General features: G+C 41.0%; 1 protein-coding gene and 1 non-coding gene across 2 annotated transcripts in view; one reads left to right on the top strand and one right to left on the bottom strand.

Moving 5' to 3' along the window:
• Positions 1 to 15,956, bottom strand: part of LOC148574708 (uncharacterized) — a 34,713-nt gene that overhangs the window by 12,756 nt on the left and 6,001 nt on the right. The window lies entirely within an intron of this gene.
• LOC148574710 (small nucleolar RNA R71) lies at positions 13,664 to 13,771 on the top strand. The gene has a single exon (XR_015906308.1). It is a non-coding gene; the product is annotated as a small nucleolar RNA R71 (small nucleolar RNA).

Here is a 15,956-nt window from a genome sequence, read left to right on the forward strand (position 1 = left end):
TATGGAGGAGTTGATGTCTCTCCTCTCCTACCTGTCATACAAGAACACAGCACAGGCAACAAACAAGTGAAATACTCTTGGTTAATGGAAGAGTATGGTTAGAGCAGTTGAGGAATTAATTCAAACAGTTAGTGAGTCAGTGAGTTAGTTGCTTGAATTTAAAGGCATAAAGAAAGAAAGCATGTAACATAGTGCAGGAATTAAAATTCAACAAGTAACTTGTACTGAATTAATCAAAACAAAAAAAATGCTCAATCTAGTTAACTTCCAATTTGAGAATTGTCAATCGAAAACCGATCCCCGGCAACGGCGCCATAAACTTGATGCGTGCACAAACTAGTTATGCCACGATTTAGGAAATTGCACGATCGGCAAAATTCCTTCCGGCAAGTGCACCGGTTATCGTCAAGTAAAAACTCACAATAGAGTGAGGTCGAATCCCACAAGGATTGGTTGAGTGAGCAATTCGGATTAGAAGTGTGTTCTAGTTGAGCGGAATCAAGATTTAGATGAGAATTGCGGAATGTAAAATTGGCGGGAAACGTAAATGACAAGAAATTGAAATGACAAGGAATTTAAATGGCGGAATCTTAAATTGCATGAATTAAAGAGCAGAAGCTAAATTGCTGAAAATTAAAAGGGAATGGGGGTGATTGCATGAATTGAGTTGCAGAATGTAAAGAGAAAGTGGAGATCAGAAATGGGGAATTCATTGGGTTATAGGAGATATTGAGATCTCCGAATCAAAACATGTTTATCTCTTCCTCAACCAATGCGTTCATTGAATTTTGCTTGGCAATCTTATATGATTGGATCCCAATCCCTTGGCTCACCAATTCTCTCTAAAAACAAACAAATTCCCAATCCCTTGGTTTAAATGTTCATAAGAAGAGATGATGCTCGATCACTGATTATACCACACAGTTTCATGAACCACAATTTGGTAGGATTACATGTCACAATATCCATCCAAACCCCAATCCAATTCACTGTGAGAAAGCTTCTCTAGCATGAATCCTCCATTCCTTTCCCAAGGTTCCGAAGGATTCCAATTATGGGTAGTTTCTTTCCCAAGACAACTACCCAATAGAATTAGATCGAGAAGCTTTCTAACAAAATTCAAGAGAAAAGATTGAAGAAGAAGATAAACTATTATTGATTCATTGAATTACAATAGAGCTCCCTAACCCAATGAAAAGGGGGTTTAGTGAGTCATAGCTCTGAATTCAATTACAAAGATATGAAAACTAGCAAAATGAAAAGGTAAAAGTCCTTCCTAACTTAAATTCTATCCTATTTATACACTTTCTATATTGAGCTTTTGTTGTGTTTCTTGGGCTTTGAGGCCTCTCCCTGCTTTCCTTTTGCTTTGGGTTTATGATCCAAAATCTTGATGAGGTTGCTGATCCAAATTCTGTAACATTCATTGAGCCAACTTAGTGATAATCAAATAATAATACATGACTCAACAAATTGAAATTTCAGACTCATCAATCCTTCAGGCCCAATCCCATAAACCATGATATTCAATTGGGTTTCATACCAGAGTAAGTTTAAGTTAATGTTTGTGCTCAAAGACTAACTTAAACCGCAATATTTTTGGCCCAGAAACCCTTTTCCAAGAGTGGCGTTTAAGTTGCTTAAACTGCAGCTTAAACGCCAGACACTTCCAGTGAAGCCTTTTGTAGAAGCACGTTTAAGCTTCAGTTTAAGGTTAAACTGAAGCTTAAACGTGGAAATGGAAGAAGGCAGCCCTGGAGAGTCATGTAGTCGAACACGTTTAAGCTTCAGTTTAAGGTTAAATTGAAGCTTAAACGTGGAGATAGGAAGGGCAGCCCTGGAGGTCGAACACGTTTAAGCTCCAGTTTAAGGTTAAACTGGAGCTTAAACGTGGAAGAGGAGAAAGGTAGCCCTGGAGGTGTCGAACACGTTTAAGCTCCAGTTTAAGGTTAAACTGGAGCTTAAACGTGGAAATGGAGAGAGCAACCCTGGAGAAGAAAACTTGGTCGAACACGTTTAAGCTCCAGTTTAAGGTTAAACTGGAGCTTAAACGTGGAAATGGCTCCCTGGTGCACTTCCCATTTCTGGCGTTTAACCTCCAGTTTAAGGTTAAACTGGAGGTTAAACGTGGAACTCTTCCTGAGTGGCATTCTCATTCTGGCGTTTAACCTCCAGTTTAAGGTTAAACTGGAGGTTAAACGTGGAAATGCTTCTTTGGTGAGACTTTCATTCTGGCGTTTAACCTCCAGTTTAAGGTTAAACTGGAGGTTAAACTTCAATTCCAGCATTTCTTAGCCTTCATGATTCTGGCGTTTAAGCTCCAGTTTAGGCTTAAACTGGAACTTAAACTCCACATGTGATATTCAAGCTTCCTTTATTGATTTTGTTGCTTCCTTGCTTAGCCTCTTCTTCCCTGAAATCATCCAAACAATTGCATCAAAGTCTTGCAAAATTTCATGAGAAATCTTCCATTCATAGCATTCAAGTAATCTAACTAAAACTCATGGGATTTGCATCAAAATCATACTGTTTGGATGGTTCATTGCTTTGTTATTCATTTAACCATTCTTGGTTACTTAAAGCTCAAGAAAATGCATAAAACTACTAAAACTAACAGAAAAATACTAGTGAAACTAGCCTAAGATGCCTTGGCATCAACAGGCTATGTGTTCTCTAACTCAAGCATCATATATCATTTATATATTGTATGCAGGTTTAGTTAAAAATTCACATTATTCTCATAAAAAAATATTTAGGGTAGCTTTTAAAGTTTTAATGTTCCTCCTTGATGAAATGTTGTCAGCTTAACTACATCATGTAATGCTATATATAAGGTTTGTGGATTTAAATCTGATATGTTCAATTTCCTAGCTTACTTCCTTTTTATATTTTTCTATTTAAACTATATTATCTTATGCTAAAAAGGGTAAACTTTACTAATTAATCCACTAATAAATTAGAATTGCAAACTAAACTAAATAACTAAAATAAACTAAATGGCTAAAATATGAACTAAAGATGTAAAATACAGAAAATAGAGTAAAAATACATAAAAGTAATGTATAAGTACTCAGAAAATAACAGTAAAAAGAAAAATACAAAAAAAATATCCAAAATAAAAGAAAAAGTATGTAGTGGTTCACCAAAATAAACACCAGAGATGGCGACCTCCCCACACTTAAAAGGAAGCATCGTCCCCGATGCTCAATCAATCCTGGTGTGAAGGAGTGTCATCACTGGGAGGGATGGTAGCTAGGGTCTCAGTGGTGGTGGTGGGCTGAGGGTCTGGCTGCTGTGGAGGAGGTGCTGACTGGATCGGGATCTCAAGATCTGCAGCCTCAATCTGATGTGGGACCGCTGCCTATGGTGCGGCTGGTGCTGCCTCCTGGGGATGGATCTCTGCCTCGGGTGCATCCGCCTCCTCCTCAGATGCCTCGGACGGTGTGTCGGGCTCGGAGGGGATGTCACCGGATCGTATCATCAGCTTTAGGTGCTCATAGCGCCGCTTGTTACGACGCTCTATCTGGTCAAGTCGTCGAAACAAGCGGTGCACCAGATGATAGACGGGCTCTGTGGCAGGTGGAGGTGCAGTGGTGGTAGCATGGGTAGGTGGTGCAGCAGTGGAGGAAGAGGGTCCAGCAGACGGTGGGGCTGACTCATCAGTAGCAGTGAATGGTGGTGGTCTGTGGCCCAAGGCTAAGAAGTTCCGGCTGTGCAGAATGATCTTTCTGCAATCTGCCGCTGGTGGTCTCTCATCGGCAGCCTCCCATGGCACGTCAGCTCGACGGCCAAGCTGTGTAACTAGATATGGAAAGGGGAGGGTGCCTCGGACGTGGACCCTGGCCATATAATGCCGAATAAAACGTGGCAGATAAAGGTCCTTACCCTCCAGCACACACCAAAGGAGGGTGATCATAGCAGCCGGGATCTCCGTCTCGTGAGTACTCGGCATCACATAATTACTCAAGATCTGATGCCATAACCGAGCCTCATCGTTTAAGTATGCTCTGTTGATCCCTCTAGGCATGGTAGTGTCCTGACCCATCTCCCAAGGGACTGTCAGGTCGAGAGCTATCCGTGCCTTTACAGCATCCCAATCAAACTGCATCTGACGCATGTCCTCCTCAGCCTTTGAATAACCATCAGGCTGATCGGACTTGGCTGGGAGCCGGAGAATGTCCTCTAAGGCCTTTTCAGTGACCAGAATTTGTTTTCCTCTCAGGTTCACTGCATCTAGGGTAGTGAGATAGTAGTTGCAGTAGAATTCCCGTACCCAAGATGAATTGACCTCTTTCAGTGTTCTTTCCAGAAAGAACCAGCCCCTTTGCTTGATTTGCTCAGTGGTGTACTGCTGAAGGGCTTCTGGAATCTTCAGAGTTTGTTCCAGGTATAGATTTCTGGAGTTTGCAAAAGCCGGGTACTTCAGTTCACAGTACCGGTTTACAAATTTGATAGGATCATTTGCAGGGAGCAGCTGGTCAGCTTTTTCCTGCTGTGTGAAGTTCTTCTCCCGCCATGAAGAATCGTGCATTAGAGCAATGATGGACTGGGAGGAGTCTCCTCTCTTGCGCTTGCCAGTAGCCTTGCCTTTGCCTTTCCTCTGTGAGGCAGACATCCTGAAAAACAGAAAACCATGAAATGGATAAAAATAGTAAAGCAAATAGGCAATTAAACAAAGGAAACTCAAAGCGGCAAAGGAGAAGTAAAATAAGGAAAATGAGTATATGAAATATGATTGAATTTATGTTAAATGGAAAAATAATCAATATGCCATGGTTAGAAAGTTAGAGGAAAGTGAAACTAATCAGAAAAGAGATCAAAAGGGTTAATATGGTTAGAATTTGAAAAAGAAATTAGTAAATTAAAGTTAGTGAAGTGCGGGTTAAAGTAAGTGGCATAGAAAAATTCCATATAACAAGGATTCACAGGTAAGAATAGAAGTACTCATAATCGAACAAGGAAAACAGGGTGATGCGGATTCGAATAGAAATAAAGAAAGCAAAAATTGGAATCAGTGAATCACAAATGCAGTTTATGAACTAGGAAATCAAAGAGGATAAGAAAGTCTGCCATAGCATTCATGAAATGGTTTGGGTAAAGCAGAGTAAAACAGAGTTCAGAAATGCCAAACCAGAACATGAATGAAAACAATTTTAAAAAAAAAATTGGGCAGCATTCCGACTAAAATTGGATTGTCCCGGAAAATAAACAGCAATCATAGCAGTTCATATGAATTAAAAACTTGCTGTAGTTACCAGTAATGAATAGAAATAGGAAAATTTGAGAGTAACAAGCAGCAATTGCAAGAAATCATAGCATATGAACGAGGTCACAGGAACAGCAGAATTGCAGTTATGATAAAACATAAACAGGAACAGTGCAAGTAAACAGACCTAGATCCACTAACCACAGCCTAAGCTACCTAACAACCTAAAAATCCACTACAGCATGCATATCTATCTATCCTAATTATGAACAGAAACGGAAAAAATTACAGAAAAATGATGAACGGATAAAAAGGGTTGCGTTTTGCGGAACCTGGTAGGCGGGAGGGGTGGAACGGGGAAGAAGGTGGCTGCGGCGGCGTCCGGCGCGGTGGCGGCTGGGGGGAAAGTGGCGGAGAGGGTTTAGGGTGAGTGATAGAAGAAGGGGGGGTTTGCGGGTGGGTGGCAGAGAAAGGGGGCGTGGTTGGATGGCCGGCGGTGGTGGGCGGTGGTCGCGGTTGGCAGTGGTGGAGAGAGGAAGAAGGGAGAAGAAGGGAGGGGAGGGGTTGTGGCGGCGGCGTTCGGCGTGGCGGCGGCGTTCGGCGTGGCGGCGGCGTTCGGCGTGGCGGCGGCGTCTGGGTGGTGGCGCAGTGGCGGCTGGGTGGTGCTGGGTGGTGGTTGGAGGGAGAGAGAGCAGAGAGGGAGAAGAGGGTTGGGGGTGGGGGGGCTGCGCGACTGATAGGGTTCGCGTGGCTGAGGGGTTATATTTTCGAATCCACGCGGCCGCGTGGGGCACGCGGTCACGTGGTTGGGGTGAAAATGGGAGTGACGCGATCGCGTGGGATGCGTGATCGCATGAGGGGAGGTGAAAGAAGGGTGACGCGATCGCGTGGGTCGCGCGGTCGCGTCGCTGGAATTTGTGCTAAACGCATGACTCCAGCGCCGTTTTAGCGCAACTCTCTGTCTCCTTTTGGGGTGATGTGCAATCCATGCGACGCGATCGCGTCGCTCACGCGGTCGCGTGGGATTGGTATCGTGCAAGTGACGCGATCGCATGGGGCATGCGATCACGTGGGCCAATTTGTGCGAAACGCACAAGGGCCGCACGATTCCAGCCTAACTTTTTGTTCGTTGGATCCTTACGCCGATATATATCACGCGGCCGCATGGATCATGCGGTCGCGCGGGTGGTGTTTTTCGCAATATGACGCGATCGCATGGGGCATGCGGTCGCGTCATGCACCCCCTTTTTTTTATATATATATGCATGAAAAATGCAGAATGCAATGATTAACATGAATGCTATGCATGATTCCAGGTTTAATAGATTAAAATGAAAAAGGAAAAATGAAAGCATTTAACAAGAAATAAATTGAAAGAGAAGCGACCATACCATGGTGGGTTGTCTCCCACCTAGCACTTTTAGTTAAAGTCCTTAAGTTGGACATTGGAGGAGTATCCTATTATGGTGGCTTATGTTTAAATTCGTCTAAAAATTTCCACCAGTGCTTGGAATGCCAATAGCCTCCAGGGTCCCAAACTAGGCACGCAAAGCTTCTAAACAGCTTCAAATGTATTGTTAGGCTCTCGGGACGACGAATGTCAGGATAGAGTCTAGGATTCCAAGCCTTGCTTTTAAATCCGCCTCCGTCTTGATTTGCATGTTTCCATTCGGGCGGGTTAAAAAGTAGAATCTCACCTCGGTGACCAAACGTTTTCCGTGATCCATGTAATTGAGCATGATACCAATCCGTGTACTTCGAAGTGAAGCGTGGAACCTTATTGAGCCTTGTGCACCAGCTCTGAGTACGAGCCATTTTCCTCTTACTCTTAAAGCCGCAGAGAGCTCTAAGCTGGCCATCTGTTTCAAGCAAACCATATTCAAGTGAATAAGTAAAATTATAAGTTAAGGATTGTACCCACTTGAAGCTTGTTGGTGCACGAAATTGTGATGTCCAGGCTCGAACAATCCCTGGTAATGGCTCCAAAGCTTGGTGCTTTGATCTTAATTCATAATTGTCACAACTTCGATACAACTAACCAGCAAGTGCACTGGGTCGTCCAAGTAATACCTTACGTGAGTAAGGGTCGAATCCCACGGAGATTGTTGGTATGAAGCAAGCTATGGTCACCTTGTAAATCTCAGTCAGGCAGATATAAAGTGATAATAGTGTTTTCGAATATTATATAATAAAATAGGGATAGAGATACTTATGTAAATCATTGGTAGGAATTTCAGATAAGCGAATGGAGATGCTTTTTGTTCCTCTGAACCTCTGCTTTCCTGCTATCTTCATCCAATCAGTCTCACTCCTTTCCATGGCTGGCTGTATGCAAGGGCATCACCGTTGTCAGTGGCTACATCCCCTCCTCTCAGTGAATAATATGCTCACGCACCCTGTCACGGCACGGCTATTCATCTGTCGGTTCTCGATCATGCTGGAATAGGATTCACCCTCCTTTTGCGTCTGTCACTAACGCCCAACAATCGCGAGTTTGAAGCTCGTCACAGTCATTCAATCATAGAATCCTACTCAGAATACCACAGACAAGGTTTAGACCTTCCGGATTCTCTTGAATGCCGCCATCATTCTAGCTTACGCCACGAAGATTCTGGTTAGGAGATCTAAGAGATACTCATTCTAGCTTAATTCATGTAGAACAGAAGTGTTTGTCAGGCACGCGTTCATAAGGGAGAAGGATGATGAGCGTCACACATAATCATCACCTTCATCACGTTCTTGGGTGCGAATGGATATCTTAGAAGAGAAATAAGCAGAATTGAATAGAAAACAGTAGTACTTTGCATTAATCTTTGAGGAACAGCAGAGCTCCACACCTTAATCTATGGAGTGTAGAAACTCTACCGTTGAAAATACATAAGTGAAAGGTCCAGGCATGGCCGTGTGGCCAGCCCCCATGGTCTAAGAACAATGCGTTCAAAGATGATCCTAAGATCCTAAGATGATCAAAAGATGCCTAATACAATAGTAAAAGGTCCTATTTATAATAAACTAGCTACTAGGGTTTACATGAGTAAGTAATTGATGCATAAATCCACTTCCGGGGCCCACTTGGTGTGTGTTTGGGCTGAGCCTGAGTGTTGCACGTGCAGAGGCCATTTGTGGAGTTGAACGCCAGTTTCTGTGCCAGTTTGGGCGTTCAACTCTGGTTTTGGATCCTTTTCTGGCGCTGGACGCCAGATTTGGGCAGAAGGCTGGTGTTGAACGCCAGTTTACGTCGTCAATTCTTGGCCAAAGTATGGACTATTATATATTGCTGGAAAGCCCTGGATGTCTACTTTCCAACGCAATTGGAAGCGCGCCATTTCGAGTTCTTTAGCTCCAGAAAATCCACTTTGAGTGCAGGGAGGTCAGAATCCAACAGCATCAGCAGTCCTTCTTCAACCTCTGAATCTGATTTCTGCTCAAGTCCCTCAATTTCAGCTAGAAAATACCTGAAATCACAGAAAAACACACAAACTCATAGTAAAGTCTAGAAATGTGAATTTAACATAAAAACTAATGAAAACATCCCTAAAAGTAACTAGATCCTACTAAAAACATACTAAAAACAATGCCAAAAAGCGTATAAATTATCCGCTCATCACAACACCAAACTTAAATTGTTGCTTGTCCCCAAGCAACTAAAAATCAAATAGGATAAAAAGAAGAGAATATACTATAAATTCCAAACTATCAGTGAAACAGAGCTTCAGTCATATGAGCGGGACTTATAGCTTTTTGCCTCTTGAATAGTTTTGGCATCTCACTTTATCCATTGAGGTTCAGAATGATTGGCATCTATAGGAACTTCAGATTTCGAATAGTGTTATTGACTCTCCTAGTTCAGTATGATGATTCTTGAACACAGCTTCTTTATGAGTCTTGGCCGTGGCCCTAAGCACTTTGTTTTCCAGTATTACCATCGGATACATAAATGCCACAGACACATAATTGGGTGAACCTTTTCAGATTGTGACTCAGCTTTGCTAAAGTCCCCAATTAGAGGTGTCCAGGGTTCTTAAGCACACTCTTTTTTTTTGCTTTGGACCTTGACTTTAACCGCTCAGTCTCAAGTTTTCACTTGACACCTACACGCCACAAGCACATGGTTAGGGACAGCTTGGTTTAGCCGCTTAGACCAGGATTTTATTCCTTTAGGCCCTCCTATCCACTGATGCTCAAAGCCTTGGGATCCTTTTTATTTGCCCTTGCCTTTTGGTTTTAAGGGTTATTGGCTTTTTCTGCTTGCTTTTTCTTTTTCTTTCTATTTTTTTTTTTCGCCTATTTTTTTCTCTTTCTTTTTTTTTTTTTCTGCAAGCTTTGTTTTTTTTTTTTTGCTGCTTTTTCTTGCTTCAAGAATCATTTTTATGATTTTTCAGATTATCAAATAACATGTCTCCTAGTCATCATTCTTTCAAGAGCTAACATATTTAACATTCTTAAACAACAACTTCAAAAGACATATGCACTGTTCAAGCATACATTCAGAAAACAAGAAGCATTGTCACCACATCAATATAATTAAGCTAAGTTCAAGGATAAATTCGAAACTCATGTACTTCTTGTTCTTTTGAATTAAAACATTTTTCTTTTAAGAGAGGTGATGGATTCATAGGACATTCATATCTTTAAGACAAAGTTACTAACTACTAATGATCATGTAATGGGGACACAAACATAGATAAGCACATAGAAAACGAAAAACAGAAGTAAGAAGAACAAGGAATGAATCCACCTTAGTGATGGTGGCGTTTCCTTCTTGAGGAACCAATGATGTCCTTGAGCTCTTCCTTGTCTTTGTTGCTCCTCCCTCATTGCCTTTTGATCTTCTCTTATTTCATGCAGCATGATGGAGTGCTCTTGATGTTCCACCCTTAGTTGTCCCATATTGGAACTCAATTCTCCTAGGGAGGTGTTGATTTGCTCCCAATAATTTTGTGGAGGAAAGTGCATTTGAGGCATCTCAGGGATCTCATGGAAATGAGCTTCTTGCGCCTCTTGAGCTCCATGACTGGGCTCTCTTGCTTGCTCCATCTTTTTCTTAGTGATGGGCTTGTCCTCTTTGATGAGGATATCTCCCTCTATGTCAATCCCAGCTGAATTGCATAGGTGGCAAATGAGGTGAGGGAAGGCTAACCTTGCCATAGTGGAGGACTTGTCAGCCACCTTGTAGAGTTCTTGAGGTATAATCTCATGAACTTCCACCTCTTCTCCAATCATGATGCTATGGATCATGATGGCCCGGTCTATAGTAACTTCAGACCGGTTGCTAGTGGGAATGATTGAGCATTGAATAAACTCCAACCATCCTCTAGCTATAGGCTTGAGGTCCAATCTTCTTAGTTGAACCGGCTTGCCTTTGGAGTCAATCTTCCATTAAGCTCCTTCTACACATATGTCCATAAGGACTTGGTCCAACCTTTGATCAAAGTTGACTCTCCTTGTGTAGGGGCGTGCGTTCTCTTCCATGTATGGCAAGTTGAACGCCAACCTCACATTCTCCGGACTAAAATCTAAGTATTTCCCCCGAACCATTGTAACATAGTTCTTTGGATCCGGGTTCTTACTTTGATCATGGTTCTTGGTGATCCATGCATTGGCATAGAAATCTTGAACCATTAGGATGCCGACTTGTTGGATGGGATTTGTTAGAACTTCCCAACCTCTTCTTTGAATTTCATGTCGGATCTCCGGATACTCATTTCTTTTGAGTTTAAAAGGGACCTCAGGGATCACCTTTTTCTTGGCCACAACATCATAGAAGTGGTCTTGATGGGCTTTGGAGATGAACCTTTCCATCTCCCATGACTCGGATGTGGAAGCTTTTGTCTTCCCTTTCCCTCTTCTAGAGGATTCTCCGGTCTTAGATGCCATCAATGGTAATGGAAAAACAAAAAAGCTATGCTTTTACCACACCAAACTTAGAATATTGCTCGCCCTCGAGCAATAAACAAAAGAATAGAAGAAGAAGAAGAAGAAATATGGAGAGGGAGAGGGAGATGAGGTTTTGGCCAAGAGTAGTGTAGAGGGGTGTGTTGTGTGGATTTGATGAAGAATGGAGGTCTTTATATAGGGAAGGGAGGTGGGGTATTGTTTCGGCCATATGGGTGGGTTTGGGTGGGAAATTGGTTTTGAATTTTGAAGGTAGGTGGAGTTTATGAGGTAGGTTTATGGGGAAGAGAGATTGAGGTGATTGGTGAGGGGTTTTTAGGGAAGAGTGTTTGTGGGGTTGTGTGAAAGAGAGTGGTGAGAAGAAGTGAGTGGAGGTAGGTGGGGATCCTGTGGGGTCCACAGATCCTGAGTGGATCCTGTGGGGTCCACAGATCCTAAGGTGTCAAGGCATTTACATCCCTGCACCATTAGGCATGTAAAAATGCCTTTGTACCCAACTCTGGGCGTTCAGCGCCAGGTTGGTGGTCATTTTGGGCGTTCAACGCCCATCTGTGTGCCATTTCTGGCGTTGAACGCCAGAACCATGCCTGTTCTGGCGTTCAGCGCCCAGAAGCTGCCCATTTTGGGCGTTCAGCGCCAGAACCATGCTTTGTTCTGGCGCTGAACGCCAGACAGATGCTCCTCTAGGGTGTAATTTTTCTTCTGCTGTTTTTTTTATTCCGTTTTCAATTTTTCTATTTATTTTGTGACTCCACATGATCATGAACCTAAGAAAACATGAAAAACAATAAAAATAAGAATTAGATAAACATTGGGTTGCCTCCCAACAAGCGCTTCTTTAATGTCAATAGCTTGACAGTGGGCTCTCATGGAGCCTCACAGATGTGCAGAGCTTTGTTGAGACTCTCCAACACCAAACTTAGAGTTTGGATATGGGAGTTCAACATCAAACTTAGAGTTTGGTTGTGGCCTCCCAACACCAAACTTAGAGTTTGACTGTGGGGGCTCTGGTTGACTCTGCTTTGAGAGAAGCTTTTGCCGCTTCCTCTCCATGGTTGCAGAGGGAGATCCTTGAGTTTTGAATACAAGGGAGTTCTCATTCCATTGAAGGACTATTTCACCTCTGTCAACATCAATCACAGCTCTTGCTGTGGCCAGGAAAGGCCTTCCTAGGATGATGGATTCATCCTCTTTCTTTCTAGTATCCAGGACTATGAAATCAGTAGGTATGTAAAGGCCCTCAACCTTTACTAATACATCTTCTACTTGTCCATAAGCCTGTTTTCTTGAGCTGTCTGCCATCTCCAGTGAGATTTTAGCAGCTTGCACCCCATAGATTCCCAGTTTCTCTATTACAGAGAGGGGCATGAGGTTTATTCCTGAACCAAGGTCACACAAAGCCTTAAAGATCATGGTGCCTATGGTGCAGGGTATTATGAACTTTCCAGGATCCTGTCTCTTCCGAGGTAATGTCAGTTGATCCAGATCACTTAGTTCATTGATGAACAAGGGAGGTTCAACTTCCCAAGTATCAATGCCAAATAATTTGGCATTCAGCTTCATGATTGCACCAAGAAACTTGGCAGTTTGCTCTTCAGTGACATCCTCATTCTCTTCAGAAGAGGAATACTCATCAGAGCTCATGAAGGGCATAAGGAGGTTCAATGGAATCTCTATGGTCTCTAGATGAGCCTCAGAGTCCTTTGGTTCCTCAGAGGGAAGCTCCTTATTGATCACTGGACGTCCCAGGAGGTCTTCCTCCTTGGGATTCACGTCCTCTCCTCTCCTCACAGGTTCGGCCATGGCGCTTATGTCAATGGCCTTGCACTCTCCTTTTGGGTTCTCTTCTGTATTGCTTGGGAGAGTACTAGGAGGGATTTCAGTGATCCTTTTACTCAGATGGCCCACTTGTGCCTCCAAATTTCTAATTGAAGACCTTGTTTCATTCATGAAACTTACAGTGGCCTTAGATAGATCAGAGACTAGATTTGCTAAATTAGAAGCATTTTGTTCAGAGTTCTCTGTCTGTTGCTGAGTTGATGATGGAAAAGGTTTGCTATTGCTAAACCTGTTTCTTCCACCATTATTAAAGCCTTGTTGGGGCTTTTGATCCTTCCATGAGAAATTTGGATGATTTCTCCATGTTGAGTTATAGGTGTTTCCATAAGGTTCACCTAAGTAATTTACCTCTGCTATTGCAGGGTTCTCAGGATCATAAGCTTCTTCTTCAGAAGATGCCTCTTGAGTACTGTTGGATGCAGCTTGCATTCCATGCAGACTCTGAGAAATCATATTGACTTGCTGAGTCAATATTTTATTCTGAGCCAATATGGCATTCAGAGTATCAACCTCAAGAACTCCCTTCTTCATAGGCGTCCCATTACTCACAGGATTCCTTTCAGAAGTGTACATGAACTGGTTATTAGCAACCATATCAATGAGTTCTTGAGCTTCTGCAGGCGTTTTCTTTAGGTGAATGGATCCACCTGCAGAAGTGTCCAGTGACATCTTTGATAGCTCAGATAAACCATCATAGAATATATCCAGGATGGTCCATTCTGAAAGCATGTCAGAAGGATACTTTTTGGTCAACTGTTTGTATCTTTCCCAAGCTTCATAGAGGGATTCACCTTCTTTCTGTCTGAAGGTTTGAACATCAGCTCTAAGCTTGCTCAACTTTTGAGGAGGAAAGTACTTGGCTAAGAAAGCCGTGACCAGCTTATCCCAAGAGTTCAGGCTGTCTTTAGGTTGAGAATTCAACCATAATCTAGCTCTGTCTCTTACAGCAAAAGGGAAAAGCATGAGCCTGTAGACTTCAGGATCTACTCCATTAGTCTTAACAGTATCACATATCTGCAAGAATTCAGTTAAGAACTGAAAAGGATCTTCAGATGGAAGTCCATGAAACTTGCAGTTCTGCTGCATCAGAGAAACTAATTGAGGTTTCAGCTCAAAGTTGTTTGCTCCAATGGCAGGAATGGAGATGCTTCTTCCATGTAAATTGGAATTAGGTGCAGTGAAGTCACCAAGCATCTTCCTTACATTATTATTATTTTCGGCTGCCATCTCCTCTTCCTGTTTGAAAATTTCTGAAAGGTTATCTCTGGATTGTTGTATTTTAGCTTCTCTTAATTTTCTCTTCAGAGTCCTTTCCGGTTCTGGATCTGCTTCCACAAGAATGTTCTTATCCTTGCTCCTGCTCATATGACAAAGAAGAAGGCACAGAAAAATAATAATAATAATAGAGATCCTTTATACCATAATATAGGGATCCCTTTGTGAGTGGAAGAAAAGAGGGGGAGACAAAGAATGTGATGTAAAGGAAGAAACACAACTGTACGGATGGAAGAGATGTGAGATGAGATGTTAGGATATGAATGAATAAATAGAATAGGATGGGGGAGGGATAATTTTCGAAAATTATTTTGAAAAAGAGTTAGTGATTTTTGAAAAATGGTTTTTTTTTAAAAAAATGTTGGAAATTTTCGAAAAAAATTTTTTAAAATTTAAAAATAAAAATAATTAGTTAATAAAAAAAGAAATTTTTGAAAAAGAGGGAAGATATTTTCAAAAATTAGAGAGAGAGAGAGAGAGTTAGTTAGGTAGTTTTGAAAAAGTTAAGAAACAAACAAAAAGTTATTTAGTTAGTTGAAACAAATTTTGAAAAGATAGGAAGTTAGGAGGTTAGGAAAGATATTTTGAAAAGATATTTTTGAAAAAGATAAGATGAGAAGATATTTTTTGAAAAGATATGATAGAAATTAGTTTTTGAAAAAGATTTGATTTTTAAAATCTCAATTAATGACTTGATTCATAAGAAATCACAAGATATGATTCTAGAACTTAAAGTTTGAATCTTTCTTAACAAGCAAGTAACAAACTTCAAATTTTTTAATCAAAACATTAATTGATTATGTTATTTTCGAAAATTTGGTATAAAAATAAGAAAAAGATTTTTGAAAAATATTTTTGGAATTTTCGAAAATAACTAAGAATTTTGAAAAAGATTTGATTTTTGAAAAAGATTTTGAAAAAGATAAGATTTTCAAATTGAAAATTTGATTTGACTCATAAGAAACAATTTGATTTTTAAAAATTTTTGAAAAAGTCAACTCAATTTTCGAATTTGATGAGAGAAAAAGGGAAAGATATTTTTTTTTTATTTTTGAATTTTTATGATGCAAGAGAAAAACAAGAAAAATGATGCAATGCATGAAATTTTTAGATCAAAACAATGAATGCATGCATGAATGATATGAGTGTCAAGATGAACATTAAGAACACTTTAAATGTCAAGATGAACATCAAGAACATATTTTTGAAAAATTTTTAATGCAAATAAAACATGCAAGACACCAAACTTAGAATTCTTTAATGCTTAGACACTAAGAATTCAAGAATGCATATGATAAACATGGAAAGACACAAAACAAAAAATCATCAAGATCAAACAAGAAGACTTACCAAGAACAACTTGAAGATCATGAAGAACACTATGAATGCATGATATTTTCGAAAAAATGCAAGATGCACATGCAAGTGACACCAAACTTATGATATGACTCAAGACTCAAACAAGAAACACAAAAATATTTTTGATTTTTATGATTTTCTAATTTTTTTTTTTGAATTTTCGAAAATTAATTGAAAAAGAAAAATAAGGATTCTAAAATTTTTAATATGAATTCCAGGAATCTTGCCATGTTAGTCTAAAGCTTCAGTCCAGGAATTAGACATGGCTCACTAGCCAGCCAAGCTTTCAATGAAAGCTCCAGTCCAAAACACTAGACATGGCTAATGGCCAGCCAAGCTTCAGCAGGTGATCATGGATCAGCAGCAGGTGGATGAGCAACAA

This window comes from Arachis ipaensis, chromosome B2, assembly GCF_059453495.1.
Source record: "Arachis ipaensis isolate K30076 ecotype BB chromosome B2, ASM5945349v1, whole genome shotgun sequence".
NCBI classification, from domain to species: Eukaryota; Viridiplantae; Streptophyta; class Magnoliopsida; order Fabales; family Fabaceae; genus Arachis; species Arachis ipaensis.